The 20,226-nt window shown below is 28.5% G+C and overlaps 1 protein-coding gene across 1 annotated transcript in view; it reads left to right on the top strand.

The window, feature by feature from the left end:
- Positions 1-20,226, top strand: part of LOC111026839 (carboxyl-terminal PDZ ligand of neuronal nitric oxide synthase protein) — a 52,314-nt gene that overhangs the window by 1,305 nt on the left and 30,783 nt on the right. The gene's annotated exons all lie outside the window — the stretch shown is intronic.

The raw sequence follows: 20,226 nt of genomic DNA, 5'->3' as shown, positions 1-20,226 counted from the left end.
CATTCGTATATGCATTATATGACTCTTAAATGTACTTAAACGCAAACTGTAACCAAAATTCACCTATTTTAGGTATAACATGGTAGGTATATTAAACATGTGTGTAAGACAGAGATGAAAAAAAAATACGATCGAGAAGCTTCCTCTTAAGAACAATGATCATAATGTTAAGGTTTTGGAGCGGGTTTAGGTACTGAACACCTGCTTCGTATTATTATGTAGGTAGAGAGTATTGTGTACAATTTTATACTGGATCTGTTATATTAAAATAATTACAACACGCGTCGTGTTAGATCACAAAGCCTTTATTTGACTTCATACTTCAAACAATATGAATATACTTAATAATAATATTTTTAGATTTGTTTTTTATTCATCAATTGTTCATTTGTTAATATTATTGACTCAGAATATTATAAGAACCTCGATATTCATACAACTATTACATATTTTAAATGTTTTATTTTCTGAACCTTGTGTATGACTTATAAGTTTATCTGTCTATGACTAATTGAAACCCCTCAATTAATGAAACAGGACATGTATTTAAATTGCATCATTAAATTCTATAAGTATATTTGGAAAGGAGCGAATGACTCAATGAAATATTTTACACATAGTTAGCTTTCCCATATAATATAGAATAATGAGATGCATCTGACTTAAAAAATTAAAAATATATTAACATGTATATAGTATATGTCAACATGTAAATATCAATATATGCATATAGTGTGAGATAAAATAGATTTTACTTAAAAATTTCATTTCCATAGCACCTATCTATTCGATGATAAAATTGTGCAGTTGATTTAACAAAAACCAGTATTTCATTATGTATTCATATTACGTATATAATATTGTTTGCATTTTAATTTTATGTAAAATAAATATCACGGATTCTTATTTCACTAAAATAGCTTTTTTTGTTTTTGATAAATTTACATTTTAATAAATATTGTTATAATGTTATATTATATATTATATATTTTATATTTTATATTAGTTTATGTTTACTAAAATGGTTAGAAACTAAAATTGTTATCACTGCAAATAATAATTTAAATAAGAAAACTCTTAAACAACACTACACTTAGAAGTATTTTACACGATAAATGGAAACTTGGACGCATTAATTAAAAAGCCATTAACACTGAGTTAATAGTACTGCATCATCATTTTATAAACCAGCAGAAAGTAAGTAAAGCTAAGCCATAGAATTTCACCAACTATTTTTGTGAAATATAACTATATTAAAAAAAAACTAAAATTATAATACTTTTAAGGAAATTGTTTGGAAGCTTGTATTTATGATAGTGATAATTCTCGAGAAATAATTTGTATTTAAATAATGAGAAGTTATAAATTCCAAAAAACAATTTGTTATTAAGATGTAACAATACTTTTACTTAACAATATTGGATTCAAATTGAATCTAAAACAATTTGAAATAATACTTAAAGTTACACGGAAGAATTTGAAATCAAAGTTTCTTTGGTAGAAATAAACTAACTTACAGTTACTAATTTCAAAAACATTTCATCATTATATTATAACGCGTAGCTTTAGTTTTGACTATTGAGTAGCTGAAGTGAAACAAAATAATTGTCTTGATAATCATCTTTAAAGTATAAATTGGATAAAATATTTTAATCATTTTGTTTAAATCATAATAAACTATATATATATATATACTACATATTATATTATATTATATTTTTTATTTTTTGTACAGCGAAAAAAACTATTAAAGATATAACCAATATATTTATATGTTGAGACCTATACTTAATTAATGTTTATAGAGTTTTTGTTGAATAGTTTTATGAATACTTTAGAAGTGCTAAATACTTTTTAACAGTTTTAAATAAACGAATTAGAAAATTTGGCTAAAAATGAAAAACATTAGAAAAATCAACCATGTCATATGTTTGACGAATATTTTTTTTGCCATTATTCTGCAAGGAAATTGGAACGAGTCAATTAGATATGGTCGAAATGAAAGATTCTAACAAAAATGAAATGATAAAAAAAACCAAAATCAAACAAAGTATTTTTCTAGAATTAGATACGGATTTTTCCGAGTGAAAATTTTCACCATTCATGAACCGCCGCCAAAGGAGCAACGAGACATGGGATGGATGGAAATAACTTATACAGCCACGAATAGTGACGGGAGAAAGTGCGTTGAGTGGTGCGCTTTTAATCACAAAATGTGAGATCTGAAATATTTTTAAAAATACAATATTATTAATATGATTTGAAAGAACAGGGAATTATAAAAAAAAACATTGGTCGGATATCTGAGCAACTGGTTTTGTTTTCAAGGTAAATCGTGTATGTATTCGTTCTGCAACTTTTCATAATATCATTATTATTTGTGTCGTAAACTTCGAAAATCCTCTCAGATATTATAATCATATGAATCATTCAATCGATGATGTCACTTTGATGTAAATGAGTGCGCGTAGACTCACTACTATGATTTATGAGCAATGGTAACTTGCGGCAAATGCGTGTCATCGGGGTTTTAACATTATTATATTACTTCGATGTGGAAAATGCCCCATACAAATGCCTATATCACATTTCTAAAACTATGTCAGTAGGGTTTCGGTGTGTAGGGCCACCCTATTAGGTTTCATTCCCATTGACACGCTAAAATGTATTTTAATTGGATTATTGTAAACCATAATGATGTTGTGTATAAACGCAAGTTATAACTTATAACGAACGTATAAGTCATCCCTATTACATTTTAATGATCTGATTTCAACGCTTCATCAAATAAAACATTGTTTGAGGAAAAAGGGAAATTCATTATAATGTATCAAATGAATATGCTAAAATGAGATGCATGGATATCAAAGCTTTTTTTTGCTTTTAATTTTATGAATTATTATACAAATTGCATTGTTATTGTTATAAAACGTGCCACTTAACACAATGCATTTGGCTATAACTTGCTTTGGACACGTGAGGAAAATATAATTGTTTCCAATTATACCGATCGGTTGAGTCATAAACTAATAATTGAAAATCGATTTCGTCGATCAAATAAGTGATTGACCTTCTTTTAAAACTCACATAGTAGGTATAACTATATATTAGTAGACAGAAATGACTCAACCCTGTTACGTATCATCTATTTTCAACCACAAACATTACCTTTTTTTTACGCACTACTTTCAGACATATGTGACTTCCGTTTTTTTCCTCTTTCTGCGTTCGGAAAAAATCGCCAACAAACCGTGGCATCGAGCATAAAGATGCTGAATCGAAAAGTACCGATGCGAATCAAGTCTATATATATTGAACTCGTATAGGGGAAAAAAAATCGTCCGGGACGTTGAACTACAATATATAGCATGAATAATGTACGAGTATCTGAGACAAAGACATTGATTTTGATGAAACCACGCGTGGTTGTTTCTCGATTTAGGATTACGAAATGACCGACCGGAATGCCGTACCGTACACGTGATTACTGATTACCGAGTGTTCTTTTCCTCTCTTCCATACCAGTCTTTTATTCTCGGTACATCTCGCGTACGTGACTGCCGTTTATGTACGGAGAACGGGGTTGCTGAAGGTCAATAACACGGGACAAAGATTTCTTATTATTATTACTTGGTGGTATACAGCGTAATATGTTCGAGTAACCCACTATGCGTATGTGCCGATTTAAGCTGCGGGAGAAAAATAAATAAAGGCCCACGGCCCACTCCTGCAGTACTGAATTTAAACTTCTTTTCAATCTGGCAATTCGGCCGACATTTTTATTTATTTATAATTTTTACCATCTGTAATTAGTTAACAATAATTAAAATTGATGGTTATAATAATTGGTGTTAATAGGATAGATTGATAGCTTGTGGGTGGGCGTATTACCCGCATTGACAATACCAAACACCACATGAATTTATAGCTTTTCATTCAGATTTTATGTATATTATATTTTTGAGATATCAATGTCGCTTTAGTCACCTTCGGGGGTCACCGTGGGTATACTTTCAGACTTTCAGCAACTAGCCCTTTAACTAGTGGATTTGGGTGGATAGCAAGTTTGGAGTGCAGGCGTCTGTAATGTACTAAAATAGCTACGTCAGTGACGATAAGGATATTGAGGTCTTTGTGTAGGTCGTAGGGTATAATTGGATACAAAGAAGGGAGCTTTGGTGATTTGTCTGAGGGTTTTAGATAGGAATTTCTAGAGCTTTTTAATATTTGATCGCTTCGCTCAGCCCCAAACTTGCATTGCGTAGATCGATAGTGGTTTGAAAAGGAGCTATTGTATATTTTAAGCGTTTTATTGTATATATGTAACAGGAAATCGAATTATTTTATTTCTTTTTGAACAAATCTAAAAGCGGATTAGAAATCAAAGTCGACTGCTCAGCATAGGTGGAAATTCATTGAACGAAATTTTGGGGTTTGTAAATTATTAATAAGTATTTTCTATTATTAATACGTGCAATATATGGGAAAGTACGAGTAGATATTACGCGTAATAAAGTACCTTTAAATATTTTTAAAATATCATTAAGTTAAGAATATGATAGAAAAACTAATGTAATAGTGTAATATTTTAAGTTTCTACAATTAATACATTTTAAATTATAACAAAACAACTAAAACTGTTTTACATAATAAATCGTTGGTTTATGAATTTTAAAATTGTCTTTTAAAATTTTAAACGTTGACGCTTAAAAACTCATATTATGGAGCCCTGAATTAATTTTTAAAGTTTAGGTTATCATGATCATAAAAATTTGATGCATTTTATACTACTAAATAATTTTTAAATTTAGTTGATTTTGATGAATTTTATACAAGTTTTCAAAACTTCCGAATTTAAACGTCTATAAATTATTTTCTGACAATGTATTTTCGATATTTTTAACTGATATATGAATAACTTATGATGATTCTTGTATTGCATTTTCAAGCTATATTATCATACTTAAATCAAAAAAATATAAATTCAAGTAGAAAATTTATAATACCTTTACGTATTAATTACATAGAACAAAGAAAAAAATGGTTTTGAAAATATTTTACTTTTACGCCAGAGTACGGACTAGGTCTAATTTTTTTTAGACATAAACCACCCTCAAAATCGAAAATCGAAGCATTTGACTGCTTCAATAGGTGCTGATAGACAGTCAAATAATAATTTTAAAAACATGTATCATTGTAAAATCAATACATTCATCACTCAGCTTAGAATCTAAAAAGTGTAGCAAATGAATATTTTTGCTTTTCAAACTTGAAATGCTTCTGAAAAGATTATGTATGGGTCTTTTAAATTTCGTGTGACGATAGTTGTTGGACTTGCTTGCAAATATAAAATATAATTCTATAAATATGTCCTACATAAATAATATTTTATATAGATAAAAAAAGTAGAATAAACTCAATAAATGCTTCAAAACATGGTATAGTCAAAAAGTTAAAACTTTTAAAAGAAATCGTTGTTTGTAACAACATACAACAACTATTGAATAAAGTTAAAGTATATCCTAGAAAACAGAAATACGAGTAGATAATCTTAAAATGTTAACTGGTTTTTTTTACCTCAAATTTTTATTTTAGTAAAAACTTTTGTTGTATATAATAATATCCGAATTTATAAACGAAAAACGTTCGTTTTTATGAATTTCAACATTTGAATTTTTAGGTATTCAATAACATTAAGAAAAAAATGTATGGCATATATTACCGCGTGAAGTATATTATTAAATCGTTGCTCTATACTATAGAGTCTACAGTGTTGAAATTGATATAAAAATGAATCATTTGTTTGTTTAAATGTGTCATAATAATCCCCAAACTTCGTTCTACCTACTTTGCTCGTAGGTACCTAAACAATAATAATATTACGGTAATTTAAGTGCATCCGACGTTGCCGGCAATGTATAAATATAATGTTTCCCTATGCTCATCCTTTGTTCCAATTCTACATGACCTGTTGGTATAAGTGAAATTTGATAATGTGTTTGATTATAGGTACGTAGACCACTTTTCCGTCGTACACGCCATTAAAACATCATTAAGACATGTCTGAAATTCGTCAATTAAAAATCGAGTTTTAAGTAATAAACAGACGGATTCCGATCTAAACTCGAAATTCCAGGTGGTGTTTTCTATCCATATCGAGGTAGGTAATCGAAATCCATCAAGCGTGTGTGGGGAGTCGGTACACACGGTCGAACGGCTGCCACACACACACGTGGAAATGGATGTGCGTCGTTCGAGCGGACGTCGTCGTCCCGTGCGGCATTTCGTCGTAAATAAAATTAATGGGTTTCGTTCGAGTTCCGATATCAGCGGACGACGGTTTTTCTATACGTTTCACGTAAAAAAAACGATTGTCGCAGGACGAAAAAAAAAACTACACATACCTATAGGTGGGTACATTTAATATCGTTGCAAATAATATAACGGCCGCACATGAATCACGCGGATATGATGGATATTAATACACGCGTGCGAAGAACCTAAACTTGCGGGGGTCTCGACGGCAAAAAACGATCAGCTGATACGCATAGAACACCCGCTCCCTACGGCACCGAGAATAATAATTAATTCGTACCTACCTATATATCGGTACCCCGAGTGTTAAAAATGTTGTCCAATCGTACGCAAAAGACGGCCAAATTTCCGGAAACGACGAGGTGGGTAAAATGCACAAACGTCTCCGGCGACGAGGAGGAATGCCTTTACCTTTTTTTATTTCTTTAACTTTTTCATATAACGCCGGGAAAGGGTTGTGTCGTAATCGACGGTGATGTTGATCGGAGCCCGCACATAATTAAAAATCATTGTGACACCGACACGATGACGGCGGCGTCTCGTTCCTGTGCATTATGAAGTAGTATATATACATATTATATAATATGAGTATATATGCGGACGGCAGCTGCAGCCTGTGCATGAATGGTTTCGTTGTGTTTTTCTTAATAATAACGTACTTATTATATACGTATTGTACGTATCTATTTTTTTTCATAATTTACCGTCGTAGTCTTAGTGGTTAGTAAAGTGTATAATATCATAAAGTATGGTGTATTATAATGTTCGGAGTGCGTTCGTAGGTACCTATATAGTATAATTTATCGAAAGCGGTGGACGATTCAAGGTCATTCCACATTCCCCGGAGCCGGAGGACGTATATAATACAGTAAACGCCCGGGCACCACCATCGCACGTGTATATAATATTATGTGTGTCGTGTGTGTGTGTGTGTGTGTGTGTGTGTGTGTGTGTGTGTGATATTATGTATAATATCGTTGTTACGACCACGACCGACTCGCCGACACTCTCCGGACCGAGAGACCGAGTCGTCGCAGTCGTCGTCCGTGTGGGATATATAATAATATAATAAATTATATGGCCGGTGCAGGGCAAGCGCGCATCGATGGCGTCGTTGCACCGAAAAAACCAGAAAGAGACGACGAGCGAGCTGAAGGGAGAGAGAGTCAGGAGCGACAGGCGCAGCCCGTTTTGTTATATACCTACCGGCTATTATATAAGGTTAACTACGACTCCTACATAATATTATTATTATTATTTTAATGCATGCACGTGCAGGTCATCCATATTATTATTCTTGTTTGTAGTAAAATCCTACAACGTGTGTTTAATCCGATATCAGGTCAGTGTACCGTTCTCCAGTGACAGTTTTCGAGGAAATGGCCCTGCAGGAAAACGTTACAAAGGACTGATTTTTCAACGCTGTTTTCGTTGACGACCTTTAAGGATAAGGGATCATGAATATTTTCCAGCTGCAGTTTCATAATATATTGTAATTTATGATACCTAGGTAGTAGCTATAGTAGGTACCTATGTTACAATAATATATCCTACATTTTAATTAGGTACCTAGTTATTTACTTCAGATTTTCCTACTACTTACTTGGTCCACTATATAGTATATATATTATAAAATTATTTACACCAAATAAACTAAATGTTTTGACAAACATCGGATATAATACATTAAGTAGGTTATAATACATTAACACTGTGTAATTGTCTTGTAAGTTGTAAATTGTCACAATTTGTTTGCAAATGTATCTAGTTTTCATACGCTCTATACGTTTTGAACAGTCGTTTAATGATTTTGTTTTTAAACAATCATTAATGCGGTAGATTGTATATTTTTTTTTTTTTGTTAAACTACCCTAATGTTTTGAAGAAAGCTCAGTCGGTTACAGCCAACCCCTCATCCCGTCTCATCGTATTTTAGCATATTATCATCCATCGTGTTTTCTCCATCTCAGTATTTCACAGATACAGGCATGCAACACGCTATACAGCCGTTTAATATTAATAATATGACAATAAAACTACTCGGATCCAGCCATGGTGCGCGTATAATACGGTTGGCGTCGAGTGCACGTGCAGTGTGAGCGTTTGTTAATATTCACGTCGAAATTAATAACACGCCGATATAGCACTGCCGCCGCCTAGTGCCGGAGTAATAGTCCCCCCGACTCCCGAGTTCATAATAAATAATATTATAGTCGTTTTGCTCCCTCCTTCGCGGAACGACAATTATTTAATATTAGTTATTGCTATTAAATCGTGTTAAACGAAAACGGTAATAATGCATCGAACGCTGCACCGGAAGGATGCTATATTGTACATTATTATTATTTATTACGTATCACCGCGCACCGTATTCAAATTAAATAGGTAGTTATAAGCACTTATAAAATTAATCCAAGCGTATTTTCTACAATATTATTTTCCGATCAATTTTAATATTTTCGATTAGTTACGACGTAAAAACACAACGACTTCAAAATTATCTGATGTTTCATCGCTGCATCGTTATAATGTTTTAAAACTTGTCTGTTCAAAATACTCTATCCTCCATTCCATGCCATCGATCTCTGGTATGCAGATTGCAGTTACCTTATCCTAATATACATTTTTACACTGGTAGGCATTCCAAATACCAACAGTTCTTTTTTTTTTAAATAAAAATACCTATATAATTAAAATTAGTACAAGTTTATGTAAAATAGTTCGTTTTTAAGCACCCAGGAGTGCCACCTGGCAGGTTGATTGACCAGGCCTAGAGTAGTCTGTTAGGATTTTTGGTGTTGGCGTAGAAGGAACCGTTCTTCTGAGGATTATTTTATTCGTTTAAAAATTATATGTACAGTATAAAGGTACCTAAGGATTGAATAATAATAAACTATATAATTTTATAGCCTCTACCTATGGCAAAAATTATCTTAAAATATATATTTTATGCATTGATATTATTATATTTGTATATTTATTACATTATTATATTCGTTTTGACTACCAAATTAAACATATTTTTTTGAATTTAAATTTTCAAGTGTGTATAATGAATACATAATGTAGATTGTTAGATACGATACGTGTAAAATCTATACAATCTATAAAACTTTGAGCTTTAAGCAAACGTAGGTATAGTAAGATTATTTTACGTTTTATAAATACAAATGTAAATAATTATACAAAAAAAGTTATAGGATTAATTTTGTTCATAATAATTATATAAATAATGTATTATACATTTGTAAACGAACTTCATAATTATTAGGTAGGTACTCAATTAAAATAATGATGTTTGAGGAAAAATCATTGTCAGTTTAATATAAAATGAAAATAAAAAGTATCAAAAAGCATATAAAAAATAATGATGTATCTGTGAAAACATAAGAAAATATTATATGTAATATAAGATCACAAACCCAAAATAATATTGCTTTATAAAAAAAGTTTTGTGGATATTACATTACAGTGTTGAGTAGTTTGGAATTCTGAATAAATAAGGTTCAAGGATATAGGTAATGACAAGTCGTTTTGTGGCATTATAACGACTAAAAAATAAAACACTATTTGTGGAGGTGGTTATTTAAAGATCGATTCATCCCTTTAACTTTCAGAAACGTTAAGTGCCGAAGGATAAATGGTACAAAACTTTGTGAGGTAGTATTATCAGGTTATTGGAAACAATTTATCTATCTATAATGGTTAAGATAAAATAGGATTTTGTAATTAAAAAACTTTTAGCAAAGTCTAGTTTGGCAATACTCGGATTGATATAGATTTACATACATTTTATTATAGTCTTACATTTCTCAGTCGTAAAATAAAATGTTTATTACAGTATTTTAAAATAATTATATTATATTATTCAGAATCTATAAGATTGAACTATTCAAATAAATTGTTATAAGGATAATAATAAATATCTGAAAATGAACAAATAAGAAAAATGTCCTCAGCTAAATGCTGATTCTAGCTCAAAATTTTAATTTCTTGGAAAATTCAAAAATGTATTTAATATTATTACAAGTTTCATGAATTATTATGGTTAATAATTAAAAATTGCAAATAAGCATAATTGTACATTGCTTTCGATCATTATTGGCTAGATATTTGTTATGGACTATAAAGTTTTTTTTTAATAATGTCACTTTAGTCAATTTATCCACACATTTGCCTACAGAAAATTATGTATTAAAAAAAATTGTATTTATTATATTATAATATAATACAAGCTTTTTATTATACAACATAATGTGCGTTTAAAGCGTTCAAACGTATTCAATTTTCATCATAAGCAATAAAAGTGTTAATTACTTTGGAATCTGAGAGCAGCAATTTAAAATGATTTGTGTTTAAATAAAGTATGAGCCGATATATTAGCCTATATTGAATAAAGTATTAACCAGCTGTGTAGGAAAAAGGAGGATACCTACTCTTGAAAAGTTTGAATGTTGTCCATAGACTTAAATTTGAGTACATATATATAATATTGTGGTATAATTTATGGACATGACATTTTTCATCTTCTAAAAACTTCACTCAATGACTTAAATTAGTATTTTAAAATTATAAAAAAACTTGAACTATTGTGATCGACATAGTATTGTTTATATTTTAATGTTTCTAAGTATAGGTTGAAAACAAGCTTTTCAATGATCTTCCAATCTACTAATTACACATTATTTCGTAGGTATAATATGCTATCCAGTTCAAATTTTAAATTGAATTCCATAAATGAGTAATTTCCTTATTTTAGAATCTTTTAATTCAGTTTATAATTAATATTATGAATGTGATAAAATAAATGCATTCATATAAATAATTGAATTAAATAAAGATGCAGAACAATAACGTGGTAAGTGTATCGTATATCGTTACACGTTATGCTTATAATACGTACTTATTAGTTAGTTTATACGGCGTTGTCGTTTTATACTTACCTATGGCAAAATTTGTATTCTTAAAAACAATATAGGCACTTATTTTAGCATGTCTTTGATTTTAAATTAATGAGTTAGGTTATGATAAATACATAACATACAATATACTGCAGAATTTCTTTTATCGTTCAAAATTATCGAGCACCTAGGTTATCACGGTTTTATAATTAAATTGCGTTGAATTATTTTATCGCCTAAAAAATAATTATTTTAATTCAAATAATGTCTCCCATAATGAAGCAAAAATAAATGTATATTTGTTTATTAAATCATGTACCTACCCTTATGACTACATAGGAATATAGGATATATTATATTTTTATGTATCGTGTTAGTATATCGTTTTTCTGTAATAATTGTCATGGCATTTCAAAAAACTGGTGTGAATATTACATCCACTAGTTAGACACTTCTTACACAGACACAAAGTTTGACATACGAACATGAAGGTTAGAAAAAAATCCATGGACAATTTGATATACCTATTATTCATGACTTTTTATTTGGCAATTCGTTCCAGTAATCTGATCAAAATAAGGTTAAAAATATAAAATTACGCTTTAGACTGTTCTGTAGAAGACAGCTAATTTCTATAATATCATCGGAATAACTGTTTAATTTTACCTATATAGTACAAAATTAGTTCAAACTTTATGGTTGAACAAATCAAATCGAAGTAACCTTATGTCAAATATTTTCAGCTATTTAAAAGTTTTAGTCGAATTATAATTTCAATATATATATATATATATTGTGTGTGTTTGTCAAAACAACAGTACTCATCATCGGTCAGTAAATAGTAACATAATATAAATGCCCAATGGGCTATACCTACTAGCAGATTTATAATATTTTTAAAATGATTGAATTGTTTTTTTATTTTCACAAAATATGCATGTTATGCAATTATCTTTTGATTTATTGATTTATTAGTAATTCATTTTTCTTAACATCGATATTATAATTGATTTTAAATATTAAAATAATGAAAATAACTTTCACTTAGGACAGTAAAATAAGTACCTATAGCTTAAGTATGATTTAAAATGTACCTATTGATATTTTTTATTCAAAATTAGTTTACCTGCATACATTTATTACGACGTTAGATATTTAAGTATAAGCATAGATTGATATTAATAAATATTTTTTTCAATTTAAGTTAAAACATACAAGTATATATTAGTTCAGATTTGATCTTTTTTTTACGAACAAAATAACAAAATATTTAAATAACATCTACCCTATATGTTATACAATGTATATAATATGAAAAATTAATTTTATAGGGTTTATAATATACTATATTTTTTAATTAATCAAAATACAGGAAAATGATATGTAATCTCATTAAATGAGATGTGTTTGGGGACTCACGCGTTTTTCAATCTCCCTGGGACCCTTATTTATTGACGTTTGACATACTTTCAATTGAGTTATTGGATGAAAGGAAGGTATTATAATACCTATATTATCATATAGGTAAATAATAAACTCGAGCGTAACGTACCTATATAACCACCTTATTTTATTTATTTTTTGTCAGCTTTTACATCAAATGACACGTAATATTATTTCCTACCTTCTATTTTCACATCTACATTTTCACCACGATATTTTTCTACCTACTTGAACACCATCGTCACATGTACAATATTCTTCCATTGTTCATCGGGCGGTTTTCATAACAGCAGAATGGTTCATTGTACACAATCATTATACCCAGGAAAGCGGGGCGAAGAGCTATACATAGTAATAGTAAATCCGAAAAACGCATTACCCTCGGCTTGGTAAGGTGAAAAAAAAATCATTACTCGTATAGAATAATATGATGTCGGTACTATGTCCTATGACATGGGTATCAAGTAGTATGCACTATACACTCGATGTATATAATATGATATTTGAAAGGTATAGGTATGTAAAAAGAGTCGTGCACAAGTGTCGACCTCAGTAAAAAATCTATAGTCGGACTTGAAAAAATACTAAATAAATGAAAATCTAGTTATTTGACAATAAATCGAAAAAATAACGAACAAAGAAATGTCTTAATTATTATGTTGGGCTTCGACAACAGCGAATCCTTACTGGGCCAAATCACCTGCGTGAACGTGTAACTTTAAACTACTGTTATTGCAATAATAATAACGATAATAATGATAATAATAATAAAGAACGCAATATATGCATACAATAAGCAGGCACGTGTTTATTTGCGTAATTGTACTTAACATTTCCTGTTTGTATTTATAATACACTGCAAAATCATTTACTAAATTACACATCTTACGATTGATAATAATCTCCACCTCTACGATATTTTGATGAATATATTAATTTTTATGCAACGAATATAATGCATTCATTTTTAAACATTATTCTACCATTATGAACGATCTGAACGATTTGAACGAGCATTGTTAAGTTCATTAATTATTGTATCCAATTAATTGTGCATAAATAATCAATGAAAATCAATAGTGATGGTGTTTGTTTGTATTGAATTCGAGAAGAAACTCGGTTTATTATTTTAAAACTTAAAAAGTGGAATTAGTTTTTTTCTTATTTTAAGCTATGTTGTAGATCGTTTGATAATCTCAATGGTTCTATATTAAAAATGTTTCCTTTTTTATTTAAGTTATTTTTCACGTATAACCAACTCGGAGACCGTATATATGTGGGTTTTATTAGTTTTGTGAAGGATAGACACATACTGAGAAAAAAAATACGTCGGTGATTTGTTCGCTTAAAAATAAATTGTTTGTTTGATATTATACGTTATAATATTTTTATTCCCGTTATATTATGTTATTATATATGATCATATAAATCTGAGCAATAAAACTTAATCAAACATTTGACGGAAATACTTTGAAGTTGATACTTTATCTAAAAAAATATACTTTGAATAATTCATCAAAATGCATTACAATTAAATGGTTTTATCCAGTTGTAGTCCTGAGAATTTATTAGGTAGCTACTCATTAAAAATAAGAAATAACGATTTTAATCTATTTTCTCCATTACCAATGATATATTATAATTTTTTTTCATTCAATTTGATTTCTTCTTATTTGTTTACTGTATCAACTATGATATTTAATGCCCGTACCTAAATTTTCTTGCTAATATATGTGAAACCATATTGTATAAAATGTAATTTGTGATATTCGTAGAATTTAAAATAGGTAAAAATAAATCGCTTAAAATAGGTACTTATATTTAAATAGTTAAGATCTTACATTGGATAGTTTACAATCGTTAAGAAATATGTGATTTGAAAGTATATATATATACTATATGTCATGTATATATATATGTAGAACAAATTGTGCAGAGGTCGATTAATTAAATACCTATAGGCAAGTTGGTTTTATTGAACCATCTACAAAACTCTACTGAATGTTGTTTTATCATTTATTAATCTTATATCTGTGAATTAATCATCATAAGGCTATGTATATAGTATATCACTAGCTGAACTGCCTTTCAACCTATAATTGTTCTTGTTGGTTAACCGATGAGTTTGTGAAAGACAATTTGACTAATGATCAAAGTGTTGGAGAAAATTATTCAAGTGTTTGGTGCTCCCCAACTTCTCAATTCTCAGCGAAATTGTCCGAAGTTTTGCCGGCTGAAATTATACGCCTCATAGTGTAGTGTAGAACAGCGAAGTTCGACGACGTAAGGACCTCTAAAACATCAATTTTCATACCCGTTTCCACGTGAATGGTTCTTTACCACCACAGTTGTTGACAGCACAAACGGGCTCTTTCTAGACAGATAGAATAAAATATGTAGTTATTATACCTATCCTAAAAAAAAAAATACTATGATTAATGTCTCCAAGTTGTATACATTTTAATAAAATTAAATGTTTCGTCTACCATGAAATGTGGACGGATCGTGTGTTATGTTTTCTGATCAATGGCCTGGATATAATTTCAAGTGAAAACTACCCAAAACTTTTTTCCCGCTCGAGGTCGTTCTATAAAAACGAGGACTAAACAAAAGTTTGATGATATGAAATATTTTACAATTATTTGGACATTTTTAATTGTGAGGTATAATGTGGGGACATTAGTAAGTTTGTTAAAGCAAGTAAAAGTTTTTGCCTTTTGGTAACGAAATAAGTTTAAATAAAAAACACTAAACTTTTATTGTCAAATCCACAAAAAAAAAAATCAAAATTATTTGTATTGATTATAATAACTTAATGTTAACGGTTTATAAAAAAAAAATTATGTTTTCAATAATATTAGTAATACATTATTACGTTATACAAAATGTATAATTTATAATAATATCATGTACCTATAATACTATTATATGTATACGTCAAATCCTTTATGTAATAACGATGTTGAAATCATTTACAACTAAATCTTAGTTCGTATTAAAAATATAATTATAAATAGTTGATCAATTAATTGTCGTACTCTATAATATGAATACAGGCGTTAATACACTACTTATTTTAAGCAACAAAACAAACAGGATTATATTGCTATTATTTATATTTTATGTTATATGCTGTAAAATGTTTTAGATTGTTTTGTGCTTCAACAATACTAATAATGGAACTAAATTTGTAACGTTTTAAAATCCCGAAGGTTAGGTAGGTACTATGCAGTATACATGTATGATTTTAATACGTCTTAAATTATATTTTACGAATCTTACATTTCTGTATAGTTATTAGTGTTTATTTTCTATGTAATACTTTATTAGATTCTGAGAGGAACAAAACATTTATGAATTTTAAATGTTGCGTGTGACTTTTTTAATGTTGATTGTTTGTATAATGTACAATATGTTATGTTTAAGATGATTTTAAGTTAAGCAACTAAAAATAATTAAAACTAAAATTAAAATTTTGATGAGTTTATAATTTGATAGACCTTTTGCCATCCCAACAAAATAAATGTCAATGTTGCTCATTTATTCAACAATATGATAAATTGTTACTATTTATTTTTTTTAAGAGGGTGTATGGTACATCATTAGTGGATACATTGTGGTATATAAATATTTGATGTTAAAATGTCTACAACTATTTACATTTTATTATTTTAACGACATATTGGTTTTCTAAACAATTGTTTTTCAACTTAAGTACTAAACATTAATTATTTTTATTTTTAATAAAGCAGTTGTGTGTATGTTTATTAATAAGACAGCCAAATACTTAACTAGTTATTATTTTCGTTATTTTTCATTAATTCGTCTTAGATTGATAAGTCGAGTTGTTGAATAAAGGAGTTATAGATAGAGCTTTTGAATATTATACTTCGATATTAAGCTAGAAAATAAGTTCTAAATCACGAATATTAATGAAGTGGTTTTAGCGTAGTGTGATTATACATTTAGTCAATTTAATGAATTATCCAAACTTTATTTAGAATTATTAATTGATTAGAAGTTTATTTATTGAACGAATACAAATGCATGGTAAAAATAATCTGAAGTCTTCATTATAATATTAAAGACATCAATAATAGTACCTACTGTATGAATAAATATATACAATATCACATATATATATATATATATATATATTTAATATAATATGAATATATACGAGCGAAATATAAAGGTATATAGTGTAGTAAATTTATAATAGGTATAGAAGTCTAACAACTATTCCTATGCAAAGTATTTAGCACCAACGAGAGCAAAAGACAATACATAATATTCTATATATATTTTTATTTAGAAATATATTGATAAATGTCGAATCGGTGGGTAATACCTGCTTGAGTGTTTTACAACAGAATTGGAAATAGGAACGTGTATCTATACTTGAACAAGAGTGCAGTTGCTTGTATTCGTGTATTGATTACGTAATAAGCATCAGCATATTATTTAAGGGAATTATTTGGAAATACATAGATTATAGAGTATGATAGGGTAGTATCGCATATGTTTCTATTTAGTAAACTTATAAAGTATACTAGGTATATACGAATATAACATGACATTCAGTCATCGTATTTTTATTGATGTGAAAACAAGTTTTAAAATAATTACACTAAAATTAAAAAGAAGTACTTATCTACTCCAGTTCGAATAGAAAAAAAATATTTATTTATTAAATGAATATTATACATTTGTATAGATGTTTTCATTATTGATTTTTAGTCTCAACGATATTCTGCTTCATTAAATAATTTTTAAATTATATTTCTGGAAGATTGAAAATTATATTTAGTTGATGTTTGCCCAAATACTTCCGACGTAATTTAAAAAAAGAATGTTTTTAGCATTTAAAATATCGAACAGTTTTTGTACCGTAAAATTAATATTTCAGTCCATTGCTTTAAGGTTAAGTGTATATTATTATAGGTATATACATGTTCTTACAAAAAGTTGTTGTATAAACACTGCGTTAACCTGGTACGTCGATGCCAATTTTATTCATGCCCCAATTCAGACATACGTCATTATAGATCAGAAAAAATAAGATAGAAAGTAATTTTTTCACGACCAATATATCCATTATGCGGCTCCACATGGATCTGAATGCATGTAAACACGTATTACATTTACGAAAAGAGACCCTACGAAGATCGGATAGAACAGGTAGGGACTGTTGACCGGAAATTCGTTTAGTGCAATGTCCGGTGCCTCCCCTCGCACAATACCACATTATGCCCTTCCCATAATAATCAGTTAATAGCCATCGCGTGGAAATGTATTATTCATGGGCGTTTTTTATTTTTTTTTTTTATATTATTAACCACTGTTTTACCTATAAAAATACATATACATTATTATAATATATGCTATTGTTGTCGTAAAAAACACAATTTTCCGTGCTCTGCATTTAAGATTAATCGAATGAGAGTTTAATAAAACTGAAATTATCCTATATTGATAGTTTTTCAAGAATAAAACAAACCGAAGTGTTGTGCAGGTGCGAATCAGACACCCGGTCCGTCTTTTTCAGTTCGATTTTCCGGTCTGTGCACCGCACCCACACGCAATCCGGTGTCAGATACGCTTTGATTATTGAACATTCATTCTCACTTTAAACGCTAAATTTTCATTATCCAGGCGTTTGCAAGCTACCTAATATAATGTTTGGTGCTTAAAATACATCAATATTCGTTTTAGTACACGTATTGAAAATCTCGTAGTTAGTAAGACCAGAAGGTTCAAACGTTTTTTATCATTATTATTATTATTGCGTATTTGTCATTGAGCTTTAAGATGTTCTGAATTTCTGATTCCAATTATTTTATAAAAAAAAAATGATTTCCAACAATCTTAACAATACATTTTTATAACATAAAGAAGTAATTTACCTACTCAACGGCGTATAGCTGTTTTGTTTTATAAAGCAATTTTAGACAAATGAAATAATTAATAATTACGTATATAATATAAATAAAAAACAACGTAATAGTCTATGCTTTATTTTATTATTATTGATTATTAAGTTCCTGTTTTTGCAGTTTTTATTTTAGTTTATACAAACGTACACTGTCGCAGTTGTGACATAAATGTCTTAATGAGTAAAACGATAAAATTTATTTAAAATCAAATATTTATGAGTGGGGAGTAAAGTTTTAACTACCTTTAACTAAATAATATTCAGAATAAAAACTGAATGAGTTTTTTCTCATTATTTCTTTAAAATTATTTGTTTGGATACTATTTATGATTATAATTAATATTCATAACTTTTATTATTAAAATAATGAATACAAGATCAAAAGGATTTAAAAAGTATAAATGGCATTGGTTGTACCTTATGTATTATTATAGTGCTCTTCTATTTAGTAATTAATAATAATATCTATTTAAAAATATCTTTATAATATATAAAAGAAAATTGATTATGAGGTTATATTAGTATATTAGTAAGTTATGATAAATTCTTACACGGTATGTGTACGCATTGACGTGATTTTTCTCAGAAATCTTTAATTTTCTATTTAATTTTTAAATGTTTGATGACATTTTTTAATTCAATATTTGAGCATTATATTTTTGTACAGCTCATTGAATTTCATAAACATTATAAGAAAAACTGACAATTCATGTAATAAAGATAATAATACAACTTTATGCGTATGACTGTATGAGGTATAAATTTGATGTTGACATTTTTTATCATTAAAAAAAAGATAATTTGGCCCATTAAAATATTTCATTATTCAATTTTATTGTTGGATGGGTTAAAAGAAATATATATATATTTGACAGTTTATTAAGTTTCCTCAGTGGTTGTTTTTACATAACGGTTGATAATTACAAGTGATTTATATGTATGGATTAAAAAAATTTGTTTTCACAACAAAATTGTCTGCTTTTTAATTGAAAATATAAAGTTAGTTAGTATAATATATTAATATTATATAAGAATTACCTATCAAACTAATCAATATGATAATGTATATATTATGTATATTATTGTATACATTGTCTTGTGTATGTTTTAGTATATACGTCATGTATTATAATATATTTTAATTATTCATTAGAGACACATATACATATATAAAAACACGCTGTTATCATAATAATATTAGAATTCATTAGCTAGGTTTCAGTTATTAGTTACTTATTGAGATTACTATTTAAAGATATTATTTTTTAAATTTTCATGTTCAATGCAAATAATAAATATCTTGTAAAGCAAGAATTGGGTTAGGTAAAGTTAGCATAACGATGTTATTAATTTTCACTAAAAATACATCAGAAAAACATCCGATATGATCAGTTTGATTAAAATGATAAATTGACCGAGTCTTGGCAACATATCAACTTTTTTGTTCAAATATCCTATTCAAAATCTAGAATAGGTACCTCAAATGGAATTTTATCACATATTTTGGAAATAAGATTAAATGTTGGAATAAATCATATTTCTGTTTAGTGTTTACGTTTCTGTCGTGAAAAAACAACGAAGTGATTGCATTTTAAATTTGATTGTTTGAAAGATAACCTTGTCTCTCTATTA

The sequence above is a fragment of the Myzus persicae genome, unplaced genomic scaffold (assembly GCF_001856785.1).
Source record: "Myzus persicae strain clone G006 unplaced genomic scaffold, MPER_G0061.0, whole genome shotgun sequence".
NCBI lineage: Eukaryota > Metazoa > Arthropoda > Insecta > Hemiptera > Aphididae > Myzus > Myzus persicae.
Note: the sequence above shows the minus strand (reverse complement) of the source record. Positions and strands in the feature narration are given on the sequence as shown.